The 22,516-nt window shown below is 34.0% G+C and overlaps 1 protein-coding gene and 1 long non-coding RNA gene across 2 annotated transcripts in view; both read right to left on the bottom strand.

Moving 5' to 3' along the window:
- LOC101740355 (transmembrane protein 132E) overlaps window positions 1–22,516 on the bottom strand; it is a 90,087-nt gene that overhangs the window by 37,995 nt on the left and 29,576 nt on the right. The gene's annotated exons all lie outside the window — the stretch shown is intronic.
- LOC134199537 (uncharacterized) lies at window positions 6,610–7,480 on the bottom strand. Its single transcript, XR_009974077.1, has 2 exons — window positions 7,293–7,480; window positions 6,610–7,189 (listed from the first exon to the last, which is right to left on the bottom strand). It is a non-coding gene; the product is annotated as an uncharacterized LOC134199537 (long non-coding RNA).

Here is a 22,516-nt window from a genome sequence, read left to right as displayed (position 1 = left end):
GAATGGAATGCAAAAGTAACTATTAATCCAAGATTCCATTTTCATTTTTGGTAGCGGTGGATATATATTAGAGGAACTATGTTATGATGATACGTTAATATATGATTATTGACTAGCGGTCCTTTAATTCTTCTAATAGAAACTAAGTAAATGAGTCGACTAAGGCAAAATATACTAAAGCGAAAGCAAATAAATATAAACAAATCAACTGGGACAATGAACACGCGATCATCTGACCCTAAACTAGAATTTCCTGTACTATGGAAACCAGAGACTGATGTATATACTTATGTATGAATATGCGTTTAAATAAATACACCCAGATAAAGAGCCTAATAAACTTCTGTAACTATTCATTGTACGAATGTTTTCCCGATGTGAGAATCGAACTCGCAATCCTCGGCCCAGCACTCAGGGGCGTTAAGTACTGCGCCACCGAGTCAATCAAAAGTATCTAAATAATATTCCGGTCTATCTAAGTAAAAGTATCTAAATAATAATACTCTCTATACCATAACATGGTACCAAGTAACAGACGGTACATAGTAATTCACATAATAACAGCTAACAACGTCTCTTCTCATTACTTTACCCGGGTAATTAGTGGGCTGTGCGGAACGATAAGAGTTCCAAGAGACATCACTCTCTTTACCCCTGTCTCCCCTGCACACCCTTATACTGCAATAATTTGTTACCCCTTTCGACTATCTAAAATGTAAATGATGCATTTCGGTGATATTTGTACTGGTTGTAACTATCGTATGTATGTAGTATATACACTTATGATCGCTTAAGCAGTTACATAATCAACTATCCTGTCTATTTCTGACGCAAAGCAATCTCGCATTCCGGTTCGAAGAGTGAGACAATCATCAAACAATATTAAAGAGAACACGAAAATTGTAAAGTATTTGATACATTGGAAATAATACGAGTATAATGACTTTAAAAAAAAGCGAGACTCAACTAGTTTCAATTATTCCACGAATCGCGAAAACCGAAGAAAATACAAAACAAATGATATGAAATGATATATCAAAAAGTATAATTAATCTTATGTATGTAAAATTAGTCTGTAACGTCATATTAAAACGATTCAGAACTTGAGTAATATAAAAGTAATAAAATAAAATAAATGCTTGAGCAAACTAACGTTGAAAACGAAAAGTAGCTTAGATTAAGAAATGTAATTTGTAGAAAAAGTACTATAACAATTTTATTATTGGTTTATGAATATTTTGTAGTCTAGTGAAATTATATAATTTCACAATGTACGTTCTTCTTTATAGTTCATATTAAGTCTGAAGCTTAAGGTAAAGTCTCTTGAGTTTAACTATTATTACCTAAAGCTTTTTATATAAAAGAACACAGTCGGCGGTTTAAAGGCAAAATTAACTTTTACGTTTAAATATAAAATATTTCGAAATTAACACATTTAAGAAAATTTTTAAAGCAACTCTTTTTTTTTTTTCGAAATCTACTTTATCTATTAATACAATACAAAAAAAGTAATAAAAGTTAATAGCCCGAACATTAGCTTCACTTGCATGTAAAATTAACTACGTAAATGTACAATTACCAATGCTATTACAGGCTCGAATGGATACTCTCAGACGAGGCGATTGAGGAAATAACTAAGTTCCAAGACGTGGGCACGAGAAAATAAGATTATGAGAATAGGACGTTATTGCCTGCCCAAGACTGAAGCTTTGTGGTAAGAAAATGTAAATTCACTGAAACGGACGGAATACTAAATGGCTTCGATGTTTCTGCATTATTTTTGTATATTATAAAGCTTGAATACAAATTAGATAAGCAGTATGCACTTTATGTTATATAACACCTGTTTGGTAATAATTGCTTTGCAAATTTATTTTTTTATTTAAAAAAATGAAAATATTAATAATTAATTCCTGGTGTATCGTCGTACAAAATACTGTAGATCGGACGAAGAGGCTTTTACTAGCGTGGAATGAGATTTAATGCACCTTGTGAAATACGGATAGCCATAAAATTGAATATTATTTTAAATTGGGGTTTATTCGGTCAGTGAAATTATAATCGTGACCAATTGCTGTAAGTACGGTGGACCCATGCTGCGCTTGCGCCGGTCTCACAGCGGGGTAGCGTCATATAATTGTATACATCATAGGTTACAATAAGACCTGTAACTCAACTACTTATGGGCTTATAGCTGTTCGTATACAATCTTATTATTATTGTATTGTATATGCCAGCATAGTGATTTCCTTTAGTTTTCAATTGTATTTATAGGAGCAAGTAATTAGGTTAAACTAAAAAAATGGGACAACTAAAACTACCACAGTAAAACCAACCCAAACAAAACACAACTTAGTCAAACAAAAACAAACAGTACAATGTTTTTTTTCCACACATACCCGAACGTGCGGTTTGTATAAACTCGACGGATTTAAACGAACGTTGAAAATCCAACAGAATTCTTTTCGACTTAACCCTTTCCCGTGAGTGCTATTATTCGAATTTTCCTTTGAAAGAGGCAAGGACTCTTGGTAATCTTTATCCGTACTAGTGATTGGTTTTTGGAATCGAATTATCTCCTTGGGCTTTATGACCACTGAACAAAAGGCTTCTTTTGATCAACAGCGTTCTCCTCAATCTCGATGCTGGGTTTTTCTGTGACAGTAATTTCAGTGAGTTTTAATCATGGAAATTGTTGCCTTTGTAGCATCCCGACCTGTGGTTGTTCGACACAAAGCCGTGTATCTTGCATAAGGCGTACTCTCGTAGCTTTTAGGAATATTACTAGTTTCGTATCTTTACTCTGTCGTTGAGCTTCCAAACTCAGGACTTACTACAACAAATTGTTCATACTACTTGATAAATTATCTAAATTACAAACTGTTTTGTTTTAACTTCAAAATATTTAAAATCGTGGTGAAAGCCCGTTGAATCTTATCCAATCCATCCAATTAAAGAAAAAAGTGATCCGTATCAGATTCACTCTTTTCTTTAATTGGATGGATTTAGCACGGTACGATTTACATAATAATATGTGATATTTTCATATTCTTACTTCAAATAGACAACCGAATTTGAGATAGGTAATGTCTTACCTAATTTACACTGAGTAATAAAGTTCATTCCAACAAGACAGTGCTGAAAAAGAATTCTGTAACATTGGGTTTCCGATTGAACCATTTGCAACAGACCTGAAATGCCGGTAACTAAGTAAAGATCCTGGTAAGAGCATGTATTACTAATAAATGGTATTAATGATGACCGATATGATATTGATGACCGCGGACATTTCAAAACCATTCGATGTTTAATACTTTGAAATACATATGTACGCGTTCACTTCAATTGAACTTCGTTAATCGATGAACAGATAATGTACTGGAATGAAGCAGTATCGATAAATCAATGAACAATAAATATTGTTATGGGTGGACCAATAAATTTCCATTCGATCGCAAATTAGGTACGATTGAATCAATCGTTTTTCTATTAGGTCAGATGAGCTTAATAATAATAAAAACAGTCCGTCCGATTATTAACCAACAGATACGGGTATGCGATCCTTTTGTTATTATTTTCCTGCCATCCGTCCGTAGCGGTAGAATGTTAAGCTATTTTCTTACCTAATATCATAATTGCTATCTCTGCTCTAAGGCATGTTGCAAGTAAGCACGGATGTGGCTCCTCTCCCATGTTGTCTGTTTCTCCGACAAAACAATCCAGCAATACGATTTGTAGGACTGAACCGTCATTGTAAGTTGCAACTGAAATGTCTATAAACCTCATCGCGGACATAAGAGTTCCTGCTGTGATTTCAGCGGGCTTCCGAAATCGCTTAAGGTTGGGTTTCAAAAAAAGCACAAACAATTAACAATACGTATACATATCTGGGTTGGCTCAAAAACATTACATAATCGTGAAAACGTGAATAATTCTAGATTGTTTGCAAAGTTACCGCTTTTAATAAAATCACTTTGTGACAGCCGCCGGATGAAAACCTATCTTCGTTTACGACATCACAGATGATTACATTCAATTTTGTTTGTTCTCGCGGAGGTTTAGCTTTGTGTGATTGCGAGTGATTTATTCGAAGCCTGATATTCTGCGAAACAAACACGACCGTCGTATATTCAGCGAGATAATGTTTGGGTTTTGTTATCTCCGACTCATTCGAGGCTGATATTCTCATTTGGTTCGAATTTACGTTATTGAATGTTGTCCTTGTTAAACATGGCGTAGTGGGTATAATAAATATTGTACCTATATTATACAATACAATACAATACAACACAAAATAGACGATAGCGATATAATGCTTCAACTTAGGTTTGAGATATTGTAACTAATTTTTAAAGTAAGAACATAATATCTATGAAATATGTGCTTAAACCATACGCATATATAGTCTAGAAAAAAGATAGAAATAGACTGAGAAAGAGCAAAATGTGACGTGACTAATCTTATGTAACTCGGTTAGTGATGTAAAAACTTGCAAGTGAAGTGAGTTCGAAGTCTTTGAAAGTGCTTCTTGCATTTCAGGATTGCAAGTAATCCAATTAAAGGAAGTTCGCATCAGTGATGCTAAAGAGGAGCTTTGCTTTCCACTTTAGTCTATACCCGTGAATTTACTTTGAAGCAGTAGGTATAACCTAAATGTGCAATGTTCTTTTTATGTCCGGTGCTTTTCAGCTGAGACACAGATGAATAGATATGCAGACTATCTCACGATATGACGGTGCTAAGTGCTAATCGGAGACTTGAGTGATTTGAGTGTAAAGGCGTCTGACTAAATGTGACCATAATCGCAATTACAGTGCCAAACATGAATACACGATTGCCTGAATGACGGTTGGCGATTACTATCCATGTGGGTTCACAATACGCCGTGACAATAGATAGGTAGGTTCGCGAATTTATGTACTTTACGGGTGCGATTTTAATAACGATGTTTTCCTTTATAATGAAAGTAATGTATGAATATGTATTGTCTGAAAATCAAGCTTGAAATTTTCAGCAGGCTAATAAAAGCTGGCCGAAAACAAAAGGAATACGTTAATTTTTAAACATATTTGTACACGTTTCTGAATGCATATTCATAACTCGACGAAAAACATTATTACTTCAGGCACCTTTGTGAGTGAATGTGATACGATTTAAACATACCCACTTATTTTAAAAGCATTTGCCTTTGAAAACGTAATAATATAATAATATTACATCATATGCTGTCTGAATTACATTAAAATTTGAAACAGTACACGAATATTCGTGAGGTTTAAATAAACTTTGTTTTAGATCGAATCATTATTTTGTGCTTGTTGAAGTGAAACTTTTTTAGGCGCATGGGGGTAAAATTTTTACAGAACGTCACGCAGGTATGCAACGGAAGTGACATCAAACACCTATTGAAATTAAGTACTTGTCAAATGTCCGTAGTAGTAGTTGTTGTATTTTTCCAACTGGAAAGGCAAATGTATCATACCATACAGCCTAATATTTTATAATTTTTTTGTGAAAAATGCTAATAGGAATTGAAATGAAATGAAAAGAATTTGGAACAATCAAATAGCATGAAATTAAATTAGTCAATTCAATTGGCAAAATATTAGTCATTTACAATTTAGAAATCTAAACATAATGTGACTGTCAACACTGAGGATTGAGATTGACATTTGACAGACTTTTGGCGGGAACATATCTTCCTTTTTCCCTTCCTCTAAGTCTCGAAAATCTAAAGTTTTAGATTTGTATAAATATAAGCAAGACTTATAAATTAGTTCGCCAAAAAAGTTTCACTTCTGTCATATGTACTTTGTACGCACGCACTTTTTTTTAACTACGTTCTAAATTTTACTAGCAGATCTATAAAATCACTTTGCTTTAAAAAGTCATATACCTATTTCGTCAGTTGAAGTACTTCTCATCTACAAATGTTTCGAAACGATAATAAAATGTGTTGTGTATACTTACTTGTTAAAGAGGTGAAGTATTTTCTACAGGTACAGCCTCCAGTGCATATAAAATGAAATGAGGCGACAAGTGTATTACGTATGTTATCTATACCGGTAACAGATAGCGGAGATGAGCGTGCGAACCGACATTCGAGCTCAGTCGGCACGAGACCGATTTGCATTCCCGGACGTGTTCCGAATACTATGTTAATAACCTCAGTGCCTACGGGGAGGCTGCACTTCGACTTGCCAATGACTTATTGTTTCGATATATATTACGATGCAATAAGTCATCGTGGCCTAAAGGATAAGACGTTCGGTGCATTTGTGTTGAGCGATGAACCGGTGTTCGAATCCCGCAGGCGGGTACCAATTTTTCTAATGAAATACGTATTTACCAATTGTTCACGATTGACTTTCACGGTGAAGGAATAACATCGTGTAATAAAAATCAAACCCGCAAATTATAATTTCCGTAATTACTGACGGTAGGACCACTTGTGAATCCGCACGGGTAGATACCACCACCCTGCTATTTCTGCCGTGAAGCAGTAATGCGTAATGCTGTGAGCTCGTACACCTATCTAAGCAATGAAAAAAAAAGTTAAAAGTTATGTGTTCTACGTGAATTTTCAACGGAATTGAAAGCATATCAATAATATTACTGTTTTTTTTTATTCTCATATTGTCATTTGAATTTACGTTCTTCCTTCGTAGAGTCTCGGTGTGCAATTAAAACATATTTACAAGAGAATTTATAGTCAATATAAATATCCTGTGTTTTAAATACGAAACTATTCATCGCAGAAATCAATACACTATAATTTATCAATGCAAAAGTTTTCAAAAACACGAGGTAGCAGTACTGGTACGATAGCTAATACGATAGTAGTGGATAAGTTATTTAATCACTGTGGCTTGAAGATACAGGTTATCTGAATTTAACAAAACGGCATTTTTTTCTCCGGTATAATAAACAAAGGTATTAAATAATATTGTTCTTATTGTCGTTCGGGTAGCTGACGTCTATCGTTACGAATTTAGTTTGGTTTTTGCTACCAATCAATTTAAAATACTTTTTTTTTCGTGTTTTCTTATTTTAATCTTAGATGCTCATCAGATATTCTTCTGTTGATGTTCTTACACCGCATTACGTCATTGAAGTATTTATTTCAAAACAGTAAAAAATTAAACATTTTCCATCATTTTCCATAGGGACGCATGCAAGTTACATGAGTCTGAAACCATAATTTCAATTAATTACGTCTTTCTCTTGTTCTGGTAGATAAATGAGTCTCCGGAGCGTCGTCAGCTTTGAAAACACGAAACTTTGAAACTTACCCGCGTCCTCCAACGGCTCATATCGCTAACGCAACAATTCAGATACGTACTCTTCATTTTTCTTCGCGCCAATCTACATTAATTTAAACTTCAAATTAGTTTTGACAGGTATGCACTGTGCTTAAGTAATATTTATTTTTAATTCAAATTTAGTCAAGTACAGTAGTCTTAACATAAACCTCTAAAGAGTTTTACTGTGGTAAAATGCAGTATTGGTCATGAGAGAAGCATTATGGCGAGAATCATCATCTGATTTAGATCGATAACAAGACAGTTGTTTTTTTTTTAAATATTAATTTTAATTTAGGTTATTTGTACCGTAATTCCATCATAATCTAACTACATGATGAGCTAGGCTAAATAGATAATATCGAATTGCCACAGATACATATAGTTTAAGATAGTTTTATTGAAAGTATTGGCAGTATAAAAAATGCCATCGTCTATTGCGGACGTGAACAATGATTTCAGCCTTCGGTCGAACCAATTTCACGCGTGATTTGTGCACTTTTATTTCATTACTTCTCCCGGAGTGCTGTCAAAGCAAGCTGAGTTGTAGGGGTGGAGATCAATGTTCACTGCAAACCAATAAATTACCTAAATAAAATTAATGCTACATAATTCTATAATCAAAGGTTGCTAATATTTTGTATGCAAAAACAAAACGCCACATTGGTATGTAGGACCCGAGATGGAATAGAGATCAATAAAATCATTATATTTTTATGAGAAACATGACGTACAATCCTGTTACTTTTATGAATACAATTATGTTACTTTTATGAAAAACATGACGGTACATGTGGGTACATATAGGGTTGGCATCTCATAACTTGACAAACATCGATTCATGTAGCAGCAACATCTTGTCTCACGGCATAGCCGACTCGACAACTTGATTTATAGGCCTGCTTTGTAAGGGCGGATGGGTAAACACTACGGTAACCAGTCTTTATGTTTTCGAGAAGATTTGTTTGCTCAATTTATACAAAATTCATACAAATATACAGTGATACCTTAATCAACAGTCACTAGCGTTTTATTTTGCCGGCTCGGCTGGTAGGTACTTCAGCAATCTTAAGATATCAATATTGTAAATACTTTATTTATTTATTAATACGGTCAAAATATATTATTGATTACGTTTCGAAGTTTGAAAATATTGACGAATATTAATTGAATTTTAATACTTTTTATATTAACTCCATAGACTGGTGTACGAGCTTACGGGCCGCTTCCGTCGACTCCCAACGAAGAGCTCGACAGTCGACGTGCAAGCGACACAATCCACTGAGTTTCTCGTCGGATCTTCTCAGTGGGTCGTGATTCCGATCTCCGGTAGTAGATTCAGCGAAGCACTGCTCTTGCTAGGGCTAGTGTTAGCAATTCTCTCAGGTTGAGCCCCTGAGCTCACCTACTAGTCCGCGCGAAGTTTGAATAGCCCCTTAGGCTACTATTGATTAGGTAGGAAAAAATATAGTAATAATTTTTCTCACAGTTATGCTCAACATTCGTTTAAATTAGAGAAGGAGGCCCGATTTAATCAAAAAGATTAAGAAGTACCAGGCCTCTTTGCTTATCAACATTATTTTTAGAACACGACTACAACTTAATGTTTTAATAGCTCAATTAATATTGGACGTATTTGTTTACATTTTTAGAAATACTACATAAACACTAAAACATATTATTATGACAAACAAAAACACATAAGAAAGATATGACTGAATTTGAATTTGATTTTAGTAATTCATTGTTTTGAAATATTAAACATATTTTAATGAATCGATATATTGTTTAATACAATTTCATCAACTCCAACGTATGCTTGAGTTGTTAAAATGTACTACAGTGAAATTAATTTAGAAAATTTTAAGTGTTTTGCAGTAAACACGACTTGAACCGTCGATGCTGTTCTCTATAGCTTCGTATAGAGGTCAAAATGAATATAATAATATGTTTACATACTACGAATAGCACGAAAAGCTTTTGTTATTAAAATTTTATCCTCAAAAAATATTAAGGCCTGCTAGCCCCAGTCAAAACGGGCAACACGAACGCCCCGCGTCAGATAGCATTGTACAACGGGATGAACGGGATACTAAATTATTTTTTATCATCGACTTGCAAAAACTCATATGAGCTTGCAATCTTTTTATTGTGAATTAACTATTTGTCGTCGTTCGTTCTTTTGTTGCCAAAGTAATTATATTATTATTTACCTTAGTATCGAAACTGGTATATGGAGGCGTAAAAAATGCTTCCCACGGGAAACTTGTGTTTAATTAGATCTTGCCACACAACTTGTGCTGTGATAAAATGGCGACCGAGCTCCAAGCTACACTTGAGTTACGATGGAGTTAAACCATTGAGATAATAATAACAGGTGTAGGTTTCTCTATCCGGTCAATTATGAAATATTAAATTATTAAATTAATCTCAAATATTAGAATTTATTTTTTTGGAAAAGTTTATTTTTAGTTTTATACTTTAGGATTAAATTTTTTCTATATTCAAAGATTAATAATAACTATGAGTTCTTGTAAAATTTGAAAATTTTAGAATGTATTGTCAGATTAGTTAGTTTTTGTTCTGATCTATAGCGTAATATTCAAATGCCCGCTTCGAATAACGAATGTCCCGCCCTTGTAGTTGAAGTTAGTTAAAAATTAATTAAGCTCTGTATCTAAATTTCGATATAAAAGAAAACAAAATCAAATATGTTATCAATACAATCGATATATCGTAATTGATGCGTTCTACTTCCAAATCGAACACAAACATTCGTGAATCTGTGAACGAAACGATTCGACCGTTTGAACATTATGAAAAGCGGCAAAATTCCACGGATGAGTAGTCAAGCTGCAGCGTTTCAAACTTTATGACTATCAAACGATGCGTATGTGCGCGCGGTACGTCGATAAAAAGCCCATTGTCGACATCGGGGCCTCGCAAATGATGGGAGGAACTCGAGAGAACGCGATAAAAACGGCGGATTCCCTGTGTCGGTAGGTACCTCAGAAATACATAGAATCGAATCAGTTTTGACGACTTAAGGTGCGGTCATAGAATTTCGTTTTCGGTTTTCTCGAGCCGTAGTCATTATTTAAAACTACTTTTGCGGTTTAATTTCGTGTTTTTTATCTATCCTCTAAACTTAGCTCTAGCTTGCTAAAACTCGAGAACGGCTGGACCAATTTGGCTAATTTTGATCTTAAATTATTTGTCGAAGTCCAGAAAAGGTAGTTAAATATGAAAATTCTCGGAATTAAATAAAGTTTAGCTCTTTTATTTATCGATTGAGGCACTACGAAGTCTGCCGGGTCAGCTAGTTTGTAATATATTCTTACCGACGAACCTATTTTTTTGTCCCCTACCAATTCGCTGTTAGCTTAAGGTGCTATTCCAGCTTAATGAACACTTAATGAATACAGTGTTCGTGGTTGCGGACGAGTCGAAATTTGAATATTGTACTAATAACTTGCTAAGAAAATCAGTCTGTAGTTACAATAAAAATAATAAACGCGAAATTAAACCGTCAAAGTAGGTTTAATTAAGACGCGGTTACAGTTTCCAAACTCGAATAATCTTAACTAAAAGCAATAAATCCGCTTTGAATTCTCATCGGATTGCTAGTAACCAAAATAATAGTTCAATGAAGCAATTAATATCCTAACTTCCCATTTAATTTTATCAATCCATGACGCATGCTTAACTTTATATATCCTTATAATGTAAGTTTTTAAAACAAACGATTAACCCTAATAGATATTTTGGTGGGATATTGCTCGATCAACCTTGGAATTTATCATTTCATTAAGAAATTCTTTACCCCAAGATATTTGTAATACTTCGGCTTATTTCTGAAAGCGACTTTACTGGAAGTAACCGAGGTTTTGGTGATATGAGTAGGTAGGTACTATGTTTCTTTGATGTCTCATTATACCGTTATTCATTTTGTCCCCAATTTATTAATAGAATTCAAGGAACATTGATGACAGAAATAACATTTTTTCATCTCAAAGTTATCACAGCAATTTATTTTAGGAAAATATATATAGGGAATTTAATGAAATGTGGGTACTCCAAAAATAAATTATTCTTAAATTTCGAATTAAAAATAGTTGACGGTGTCGATTATAAAAATAAGAGTACAACGTTATTCCAAAAACGTTCTAAATGTTTGAATATTTTCATGTAAATTAATGTGAAGTCATTCAATTTATCGCGTGACTCGACAAACGATCGCTAGCACGTTTGTAATTCCTTCCCGCCGTTCCTTGCTCTACCCCTGCTCTCCGGTTTTGTTTTCAAAACGTAAATAGTTTCCGATCCAATCTATTCACCCAAAAGCGTTCGATTTGTCGGTCGCTTTTCAGGTCTCTGGATGGGCGTTGTCTCCGTCCATTATGCAAATGGAGTCCCTGGCTTTGTACGTATTTAGCTGGTCTATTCGTAGAGTCCGCGCAGACGTCAGGACGCAAACGTTACAAGCTTAATCACTGTACAGATAGACCGTTGGTAGAATTAAACATAGATTTGATTTTAACTTAATGGAGCCTAAAATGATATTTATGTAGCCTTATAAAAACTAGTTAAAAACTGAACATGCTCTAAATGGATGTAGCGAAAAACGTGGTGCAGTTTCCGAACGCTTTTTAAAATGCCCAATTAATTAGTGCCGCTGGGTGAACATTTTCGATTGCATTCGTTTGTAGACTTAGCTTCCAAAGCCAGAAAACAAATACACAGATTGCAATGGTCTACTTAATTCTGTATTGCTTTATTTGTAACTCCACTTGTACAATCTTTAGATATCTGCTCACTACAGAATACACTTAAGTGTATAATCTATGGAATACACTGCTTTTTCTGCAATTTTTTCAGACTACCGCCTTTTTTATTATGTCACGTCCCCACTACTGCCATTGCTCCCACCAACAGTGTTGCTATTTGGCAATCCGAAAATTGTCCAAATTTTAACATGATAAATTTTATTTTAATTATTTTGACAACAAACCTTACATTCGACCGTCCTGACACCATGTATGTCTCCATACATGACCTTACTCGTTTTAGTTGGATTTAATTTTTAAACGTCACATAAATATTCTTGATTTCAAAATTACCTAATACATTTTATGGCATACTATTTGTACAAAATGGTTTCGGACATACATATATATAAATATATGTTAGTCATGTTAGTCTGTAACATTAAACGTCCTGTTTGCACATAATCATGATCGAGTTTAATGTCATGTGAGGGCGTGTGTTTGTCCTCTGGGGAGTGGCTGATGTTCGTTCCATGCCGAAGAGTGGCAACGTACCCCCGACAAGTATTTTGATGGTATCGCGCTAATGTGTTTCACGATAATCGATGCCTACACACAAAGAAAAAAAATCTTCATTTCGTGAACACAAAGCCCTTTCGTGAGGCTGTCGACCCGCAATAAACCGAGATTTTCTATCGTTGGTAATTTTATTTTCCTGATAACGTCGTTAAAAGTTCGACATTATCGCCAATAATAGGCTTTTATCACAGCAATAACAAAAAAGATAGGTGCGTACAAACAGTTATGGTTTAATGTATTGTAGATATATACCTACATACACAAAAATAACTATTACAAATTATAAAAGTTTTTGTAATTTTGTAAGACATTATTGCTGTATTGAACGTTTATTAGTGTTGATTTCAAGAAAAATACCAAGTAATTTCCATGTTACACTTTAAGTGTCAAAGCTAGTTTACTCGTAAATTATTTTATTGCCTAGCTTTACAACATAAAATAAAACGTTTTTATGCAGCTAAGTTTTATATGAGAATTCCAAAAGCATTAAATTTGTCAATGTAGATCCTATTGTTGCAATTTATTTACTATTCTCGAATCAGGATGATTTCTGTTCTAATTTTTTTTATTTCCCTTGTAGGCAGACGAGCATACAGTCCACCTGATGGTGAGTGGTTACCCTCGCCCGTGGACTCCAGCAATAGCAGTGGCGAAGCCAAGTCGTTGCCTACTGTCCTTCCTCAGTGGTTAAGCTTGAAGTAATATGATGGACAGTTCATTATTATTCTTATATAATATGGTTTTCGTGTGTCATAAGTTTCGTGCGTGACTGTCATTTACTAATTAAGTCGAATGGTTGAGTGAGTGTTTGTACGCTAGACAGTATTGTATTTTTGAATTTATTGTCATTATTATTGCAACTTATGTATTTTTACATGTTCACTCCAAACCCGACGAGGGAATTAAATATTATACTGAAATCTAAAGCCATTTAGGAGACCCTTACCCATCTATCCATTTAAACTGGGTAAGTCATACGTGCATATGAAGGTTGAATTTCAAAAATTCTCTGAGATTCATATTGTTACAAACTTCTATTTTAATCCGTAAAAAAAAACCAAATTTTCTCCAAATAATATATTTACCACCATGGATATGATAGTCAAATGTTGTACATAGAACGTTTCGTTATTGGGTGAAAAAGTATGTAGGTATCAAGTTTTAAAGAAATCAAGTAAATCTTATTCCACATGAATATCTAAAGCGTTAGTCTGAATGTTGGTGAATCAGTCAGTAAATCAAAATTAGTAATAGTCAATAGATACAATGAAGATTCCTTTCAAATCAATCTTAGACTGGACTAAATGTGTATTGAATGAGCGAATAGTCTGATTTGTTCCTGCGCACGTATTGCATTCGGCCATCACGTTGCCCCGTCGCCGAATGCGTCACTAGCGAATCCGAACTTTAATTGGAAAATGCACGAAGCAAGCGCTCCTCGTCATACATTTCATCTGCCAATAGTTATTAAAAATCGTTTTAAGTTTTTTTTTATTCCTTAGGTGGGTGGACGAGCTCAAAACCCACCTGGTGTTAAGTGGTTACCGAAGCCCATAGACATCTACAACGTAAATGCGCCACTCACCTTGAGATATAAGTTCTAAGGTCTCAGTATAGTTATAACGGCTGTCCCACCCTTCAAACCGAAACGCATTACTGCTTCACGGCAGAAATAGGGTGGTTGTACATACCCGTGCGGACTCACAAAAGGTCCTACCACCAGTAAAATGAGTACCAATAAGTAATCATTTCTTATCGCAAATGCTATAAATGGGTCATACACAAAAAGGGTAAAAAAAGTGTTATAGCAATGTATCATCTAAAAGAGCAAATTGGCGAATATTTGAAAGTATCTAAATCGTAAAGGTACTATATTACTACTCATTTTAATCGTATCTTGTAAAATATTACATTTCATAAATTCATTTTGATGGCGTTAAACATCAAAAAATCTCTTCCTGTGGACTGTTACAAGACGAAGGTATAATGTTTGAGCCATGTTTAAAAATAGTTAAAGTACCCTATATATTAAAATTATTTACATGTAACACAAACAATATAATAAAGATGATAATATTGAGAATAAAAAAAATATACCGTTACTATCTGTATACAATAAATCCAATAAACTTATGGTTACATGAAATGGAGTATTTTCTGTGGACGCGATAAAACGACATCAAATTTTAATTTATTCGACCGCATTAAGTTTATGTTTTTAACTGTTGGCATCACTAAATAGCGGCCATTCCGGCGTTTGATATTTTGTTGTTTCGATTCCAGTGCGAGTGAAAATATATTTTTTATTCCAAAACACACATAAACGTAAAAGATCAAGTGTTCTTTCCTGTTCCAATTATAGACATGTAAATATTATCTATAAAAATGTATATTTATTGTTTTTATATGAGCATTTAGTACATGTAAATGAAAAGCATGTTGCTTGATTTCTAACCTCAAAGTTAATTTCTTTACGCAAGAGTTTTTATAATACATCTTTTCTGTGGACATCTTTCCTGTGGTCCCGATGTCCACCGAAAAGATTATGTCCACAGAAAATGTGTAAGAAACATACCATAGTAGGTCTAAGTAAAGAAAGTAGTAAGTAGAAAAATAGTTGAACCGAGGGCCTACTCCTATTTTAAAGTTGGTTAGAAAAAGGTTTGATTTTGGCAACATTTGATATTCTAAGTTAGAGCCTCAAACTTTTTAGTACATTTTATATTCGCATTAAAAAAAATTATAAATTTAATCAATGTTTTTTTAAAAACTTTTTTATTTCTATTGATTTCGTTCAGGGGGTTCAACCCTTGGGTCGTGGGTTGGTCCATATCTTGCTTCGTTTTAAGTTCATGCTTTTTTTCGTATTGTATTTTTTTAAAGTAAATATGCCACGAGCAAGCTGATCTAAAATTCAACTCTAAGAGAACAAAAAAAGCAGAGAATAAGTATTTAATAATGAAAATATCAAACATGGATTCAGGCTTAGTTAGATATCGTATGAAATTATCAAGATTAAACAGAAAACATAAGAACAAGTCGTCAGTTAGAGCAACGTATAAACAGAAAAAATAAAATAGTGAAGAAATACAGCTGATATGCATTGTTTTCATTATCGTCTAGGTCAAATAAATTTGCAAATGAAGACATTGAATTCTTTTCGGGCCTCACATGTTCTAGATTCTGGCTCAAATACTCCTGAAATAGAATATTTATCTGTACCTAATTCTCCTTTTATACCAGTAACATCCGACGCATCTACGCTATCAATATCACCTGATTTCTCAGACAGGTTTACTCCAGATTCTGATATGATCGAGAACCACGTAAACCTATTAAGCGGGCACTGTGTACCTATATTATATTCTGATAGTGAGTCCGATTGCTCCATAAGTTTTTCATCAAAAAAATGATGGCCATTAATTACTTTACAGGATTCAGACGATTCTTATAGTTCTCTGGAAATATTTTGAAATAATCAGTCCTTAAATTTCATTACATTGCATATTAAAATTCATTAGCTATCTAAAAAATTATATACGAGTAATATACCATGGCTGTAAAATTATTATCATTCGAAATTTTGTTTTGTTTCATAAGTCCACCGAAGGGATTTTCCTTTCTGTAGACATTATTATTTTATTTTTTATTTTCCAATTAATGTGATTATTTTGACGTTTTATTTGCGTTTCGGTATTCGTTTATATCAGTGGCTACATGTGTTTGATTATGTTATCTTAATATATTTTAGCTTACGCTGCATCACAGCTTTTCATCTCTCTTGTAGACTAAATCGTCTCTTCTGTGGTCCGCAAAAATATAAAAATTGCGATTATGCCAAAAATAAGACATATTGATCTCGGTTACAGTGATTAAAAGATTGATAATCAATAGTTAAATAATAAATAGTTTGTTTCACACTGATTCTGAGATAATTTTTTTGCTGCACTTTTTTGTTCTCTATTTGTGTATGACCCAAATAGAACTCGTGATCGCATTTCACTGGTATATATAGGCTAACCTATTGAAATATGACGTCAGTGTCCACTTAGATTTGTATAAAATAACCTAAGTAGATTACAAAAATCTTAGACGAATTACGCAGAACTAAACAAAGCTGGCTCATGCGTGCTCACATCCCCGATAGGTTAAGCCCCCATATAATCAGTAAAACATTTTTATAAATAATTTAATTAACAAAACCTTGCACTAAAATAGCCGCATAGTTTGCAAGAATTCAAAACCGTGTCGAACACATTATGAAGACCCCAACCCAAAACAGACAGCGTACATGTAGCGTACGTATTCTCTGGTATAATGCAAACCTTGCCATTAACGAGACTGAATCGAAACCACACGCTAGCACACGCCGTAACTTCCTTCGTTTGCTATGCTAATTGGGCAGATAAGCTGCCAACACACACCCCAACCTAATTAGAAACCCTCAGGAAAATACAGCCAGTGAAAACTAGCAGTATCTACTCAAAGTCCACCGGTACCAATGCGTACTAAGCCATAAAAATCTAATTGATATCTGTGAAAATTGCAAGCTATAGGTCGTAATTTAATTATGTTTTTAATTTAAGTAGAGGTCCCGCAGTAGTCGAAATTCGACTATAATTAATTGGAATTGTAAGTTTGTACACTATTATGATTGTATTTTATACTTCTATAATCACAAATTTCGCCAAGACTACACTATAAAAAATATTAACAAAGGCAAACAATATTTAATCTTTCTCTTTAATTCTCAATTTGATAACAGACTCCAAGAACAAAAGTTTGACAATAAATAGTATGCATGCGTGTGTGCGTCAAATACATGGTATGTAGTGTGTGTAATGTTTTCTTTGTTGATTTAATGTATCTTTTATGCATTATTTAAAAGAAATATTAGCATTGTGCCCTTCTTCTCTATATTCTAAAGGGATACAAAGTTTTTGCTTCACGTATTAATATATAGATAAAGTATTTTGATAAAGTATTGCAATTAGTTGCCTAACACGCCCACATTGAACTAAAAATTAGAATAGTCTTTCCAGAAAAAAATCACAGTCGTGTTTTTTAAGACACCGATAACCGCTTAACAAAAGGCGGGCCGTAAACTCGTCTAACCATATCGCTTAGTAATTTACATTACAAATTAAATCGTAAAGCTTCGTAAACACGTTTAATGTCTCATCCGAAACATTATATTGACACACCGATCTCATCCCGGCGCTAATGAACTTTTCGCGTGACATTATCTTGTTTATCCAATTACTGCGCAACACAACGTTTATTACAACCATTCATTTTAAATGGTAAATTTCATCAATCACAAAAGGACGTAAATGTAATTGCATTATATACTCATATATATGAAATGTGTATATTATGTAGATTAACAATCAATCTTATTAGTTGGGAAATGTGTCACGTTACGATAAAACAACGTTTTTCTTTCAGCATGATTTTTTGCAAAGAAATAGGACGTACGTGAGCTAATTTTTATCCTAAAGAAAAGTGTTAAGTATTCTTGGGTTTTAAATTCAATAATAGACAAAAATATAAAACAGCAAAGCTACGAGTATATTCACCTTTTATAGAGACTAGATCTTCTCTTAGTTACGGTTGGCTAGAATCTTTAACAAAGTTGAAAGTTGGCACAGTTAATGGTGACTAATTGAGTACGTGTTCTATCTTCAGAATCTGTTCGCCTCCGCAATTAGCACATATCCTTCTATTTACTCAAGTTTAACTCAATTACACTGGTCTTGATTGTAGGTGAATTAGAATTACAAAAAGCTAATTATAGGTATACATTAGAACAAAAAAATTCTAATGGAAGGTATATTTCACGGTTATAGGACATTCTGTTGAGACACAACAATTGGACCTCCTAACTCTAATTATATTGAAAGATCAACTGAAAGTAACAGTGCCGTATATTGAACAGCTCTAAGCTGAGCGTTTACTGGGAATAATTGTAGAACATAGACGAATCAATGAATTCTTGCATAGTTTATTATAAAAATATATAAAACAGCAGTGCGACAGAATAACACTGAATTTATTTTTTTTTTTTTTTTTTTTATTGCTTAGATGTGTGGACGAGCTCACAGCCCACCTGGTGTTAAGTGGTTACTGGAGCCCATAGACATCTACAACGTAAATGCGCCACCCACCTTGAGAATATTATTTATTTCCCATAGATTATTTAAGCCATAACACTTTTTGTTCTGCTGAGATTATTGTATATATGGGTATATTAATTTTTACTGGTGGTAGGACCTCTTGTGAGTCCGCGCGGGTGGGTACCACCACCCTGCCTATTTCTACCGTGAAGCAGTAATGCGTTTCGGTTTGAAGGGTGGGGCAGCCGTTGTAACTATACTTGAGACCTTAGAACTTATATCTCAAGGTGGGTGGCGCATTTACGTTGTGGATGTCTATGGGCTCCAGTAACCACTTAACACCAGGTGGGCTGTGAGATAGTCCAACCATCAAAGCAATAAAAAAAAAATTGATTGACCATTCAAAATACAATCTATTTCTATGATAATGAAAACCTTGTTTTTAAAATGGATGAAGCTTAAGCTCAGATGAATTAGAAAAGTATTCCGAATAACAAATGGCAATGGCATTAAAAAGTTAGAATAGTTGATTATTTTGTTGCTATAACGGAAGAATGCTCAGTAAACCTGTTTTAATCCTATGCAATACCTACTTTTAATTAATATTTACATTAATCAGATACGTGGATTTTTTGTGTATGTAATGTATGTAAAAGTATGACTAAGTGATGCAGATTTTTTCTGACAGAATTCCTGCTTTTCTGTTTCATTATTATTCCTAATAAGTAAGGTACCTATTTTCATTCGGTGAAAATCCGTCAAGCCTGCATCCATATCCAAAATATTAAATGTTATTATCTATGGGATCGGAGAAAAATATCGTAATGTGCGCTTGACATTAACGTACCTAAACAATTTACTATGCATTATGCTAATTTAAGTTCGTTGTTACCAACGACTAAAAAAATTGACGGCCATAGGTCCTATGCCATACGACAGGCGGTTTTATTGAGAAAATTATCAATGTATGACATTTATACAAGAAACAGCAGCAGTATAAGTAAAACAATAAATCTACATGTTCACGACGCAGTTAACTAAAAAGCTGTTTCGAAAGTCATAATCGTTAGAACTCAATAGAACAACAACTCGAGTGCATCGGCTATGAGAGGTGCTTTGAAACGCATTAGCATTAGTCGCTCGATGAAACCTATGCATGTTGGATGGCTCGACTTATTTACACTGCGGGCAAAAAGAGAAAACGGAACGTTCTCGGGAGGCTGAGTCCCAACTTACAATACATCAATGTTGATTCTTCACTTCACCAGCACACTAATCAAACAACTGACTGGGAATTCGATTTCAATTTACCATTGAAAGACAGGAGCAGTGCTCAATGTTTATTTTTAGAGTTGCCACTACTAGAGATATGGCGTCGATTGTACCTATATTATAGTAAAGCCGGATCTTGGAATTTAGATCATGTTTTGTATTCTTTTTAATGAAAAGTATTTTCCTACAATGTTGTTTTTTACTTTATTGTGTATCTTGCAGGAATCTTTATTCGAATACCGTGTTTATTGTACATGTGGCTTTGATATTTTCACAGCTCTTGTAAAACTATTATTTTATTTGTGTTTTTAAAATCTACGAACATCTGAAGAAGTGATAAAGTAGAATTATTTGAACCATTCATTTTTAGTTTTCATTGCTAGACATTCATTGGACTAAACAGTAAATTCTTAACAGATAAGGGCATTATTTCGAAACAAAAAAATAAAAAATTGTAGCATCAGTTCCAAAATCTTTATATATTTTAGGCTCTTGTTTGGCTTGTCTCTGTAGACGTGTTTACTGTTCAAACACTATCCTTTAAGTTTCCTCTGATACATTGTTGGTCAAAGCTTTTCCGATAATCATTCTCGATGTAAGTAGGCATGATATTCCACTTCACAATCAGGTTTAGTTTGTTGTTATTTCCATACTGGTACTTAATTGTTAATGACTTTAATTAATTACATCTCTTGCAGTGCTAGCATAAACCAGTTGTTGATACGTATAACATGAAATTAAAATATGATTGGAGCTTAGATTTCTCCAATTTTGCTACAGGTTTAAAAAAAATTTTGCCCTTGTAGGCAGACGAGCAAATGGCCCACCTGATGGTGAGTGGTTACCGTCGCCCTTGGACTTCAGCAATGCCAGGGGCAGAGCCAAGCCGCTGCCTACCGCTTAATACTCTAAACAAGCCTCGCTTGAAGAAGGACATGTCATAATGCATAGTTTCTGCGATAATTAGCGTTTTCTCATTAAATTTGCATTTAGATATATAATCGTCGTGTAATTAGCTAAGCGTAAAATAAACATATGTATATCAATGATGATATCTTGAAAATTTTGTTTGCAAATATGTATCTGGATACTTGCAGTTGAACTTATCGAATCATACACTGAATGATTTTTTTGTTTTTTTTTTTCTATACACGCTTTTTAGCCAGAGAAATGCTGACATAGATTAATTGCAAGTGATACGCGCAAGTAGGGTGCGTAGGTCGCATACCAATCCGTGGATAAGTTTTATTACATTCCCGACACAAGAAAAGGAATTACGGTATACGTGCGCGGTCAAATATTGGTTTTCTTGTTCATTCCACGACAATACCCTATTAGGGAGACAATGTAACATTTCGAACGTTCCAGCCCATTATTCTGTGGTATACTCATTTCGACAAAGAATATTCTGTCATTTTATAGAGATACGTTATTAAACCAAAGTTTTAATGCCTTATGTTTATTCTAAGTAGTAATGTCAGACTGACTAAATTTATTTGTAATAAGTACCTACGACCGATTGTAGTATTATTCTTCATGGCATTTGTTTTCAATGTTTCATGTTTAAATGTATTTGCAGTAAGTACACTTCTTAATACTTACGATTTAGATTACCTCAATTATTATTTTTCTCCTACCTATGCTGATAACCTTGAGAAGCTATTTCAGCTTCTCCTTGACGCGTAGGTGAGCTCACGTGGCTCTAACCGGGAGTGTTGCTAACACTGGCCCTAGTAAGAGCAGTGCTTCGCAGAATATACCCCCGGATCGGAGCCACGACCCACTGATAAGATCCGGCGAGAAACTCAGTGGGCTGTGTCTATGGGTTAAGAACATTTATGTTATTAACTTTATGTACTGTACTGTCTCCACTATATTTGTCAAGTCCGGGTAGGGACTAGTATTTCATGTATCACTCTATTTTTCGACTTGGATCATTTCCAAAACTAGACAGCGGCAGTCCATTCCGATGGAAGGACTCTTTTGTACATATAATAATTAGTTGTGTATTGAAAGTACCTAAAGATTTTTTTTAGCCACCAATACAATTTTTAGATCTTTGACTCTTCTGAATTTTCAAAGGTCATGACCGGTTATTTGAAGTATTTGCTTACGGTATTTGCTCTCTTTGTATTCGTACCCGTCTTGATATTCTGAAGAAATGCTGTCGTATAAATTTTATGATTTTACGGATTCTTTATATTCTTAAGGTATAAAATTATGGATATATGTACTGTACTAACTGAGGGACGAAAATGTATTTAAAAAAAAAACGGTTGTCTGTAAAGTCGGCTTACTGACGATAGTTGAACGTGACAACGTCATAAGAAAATACTGATGGAATGGTTTCATCTTTTCAAAAGAAAATTTTAATTTTATTTGTTTCATAGATAGATATTTTGTATGAATATAGAGAAGGAGGTAAATGGAAATCACTATTGAATTGATCAAGTTACATTTATTTGTACGCGTAAATACAATT

Source organism: Bombyx mori, chromosome 10 (assembly GCF_030269925.1).
Source record: "Bombyx mori chromosome 10, ASM3026992v2".
NCBI lineage: Eukaryota > Metazoa > Arthropoda > Insecta > Lepidoptera > Bombycidae > Bombyx > Bombyx mori.
This window is presented reverse-complemented; position numbering and strand designations above follow the sequence as displayed.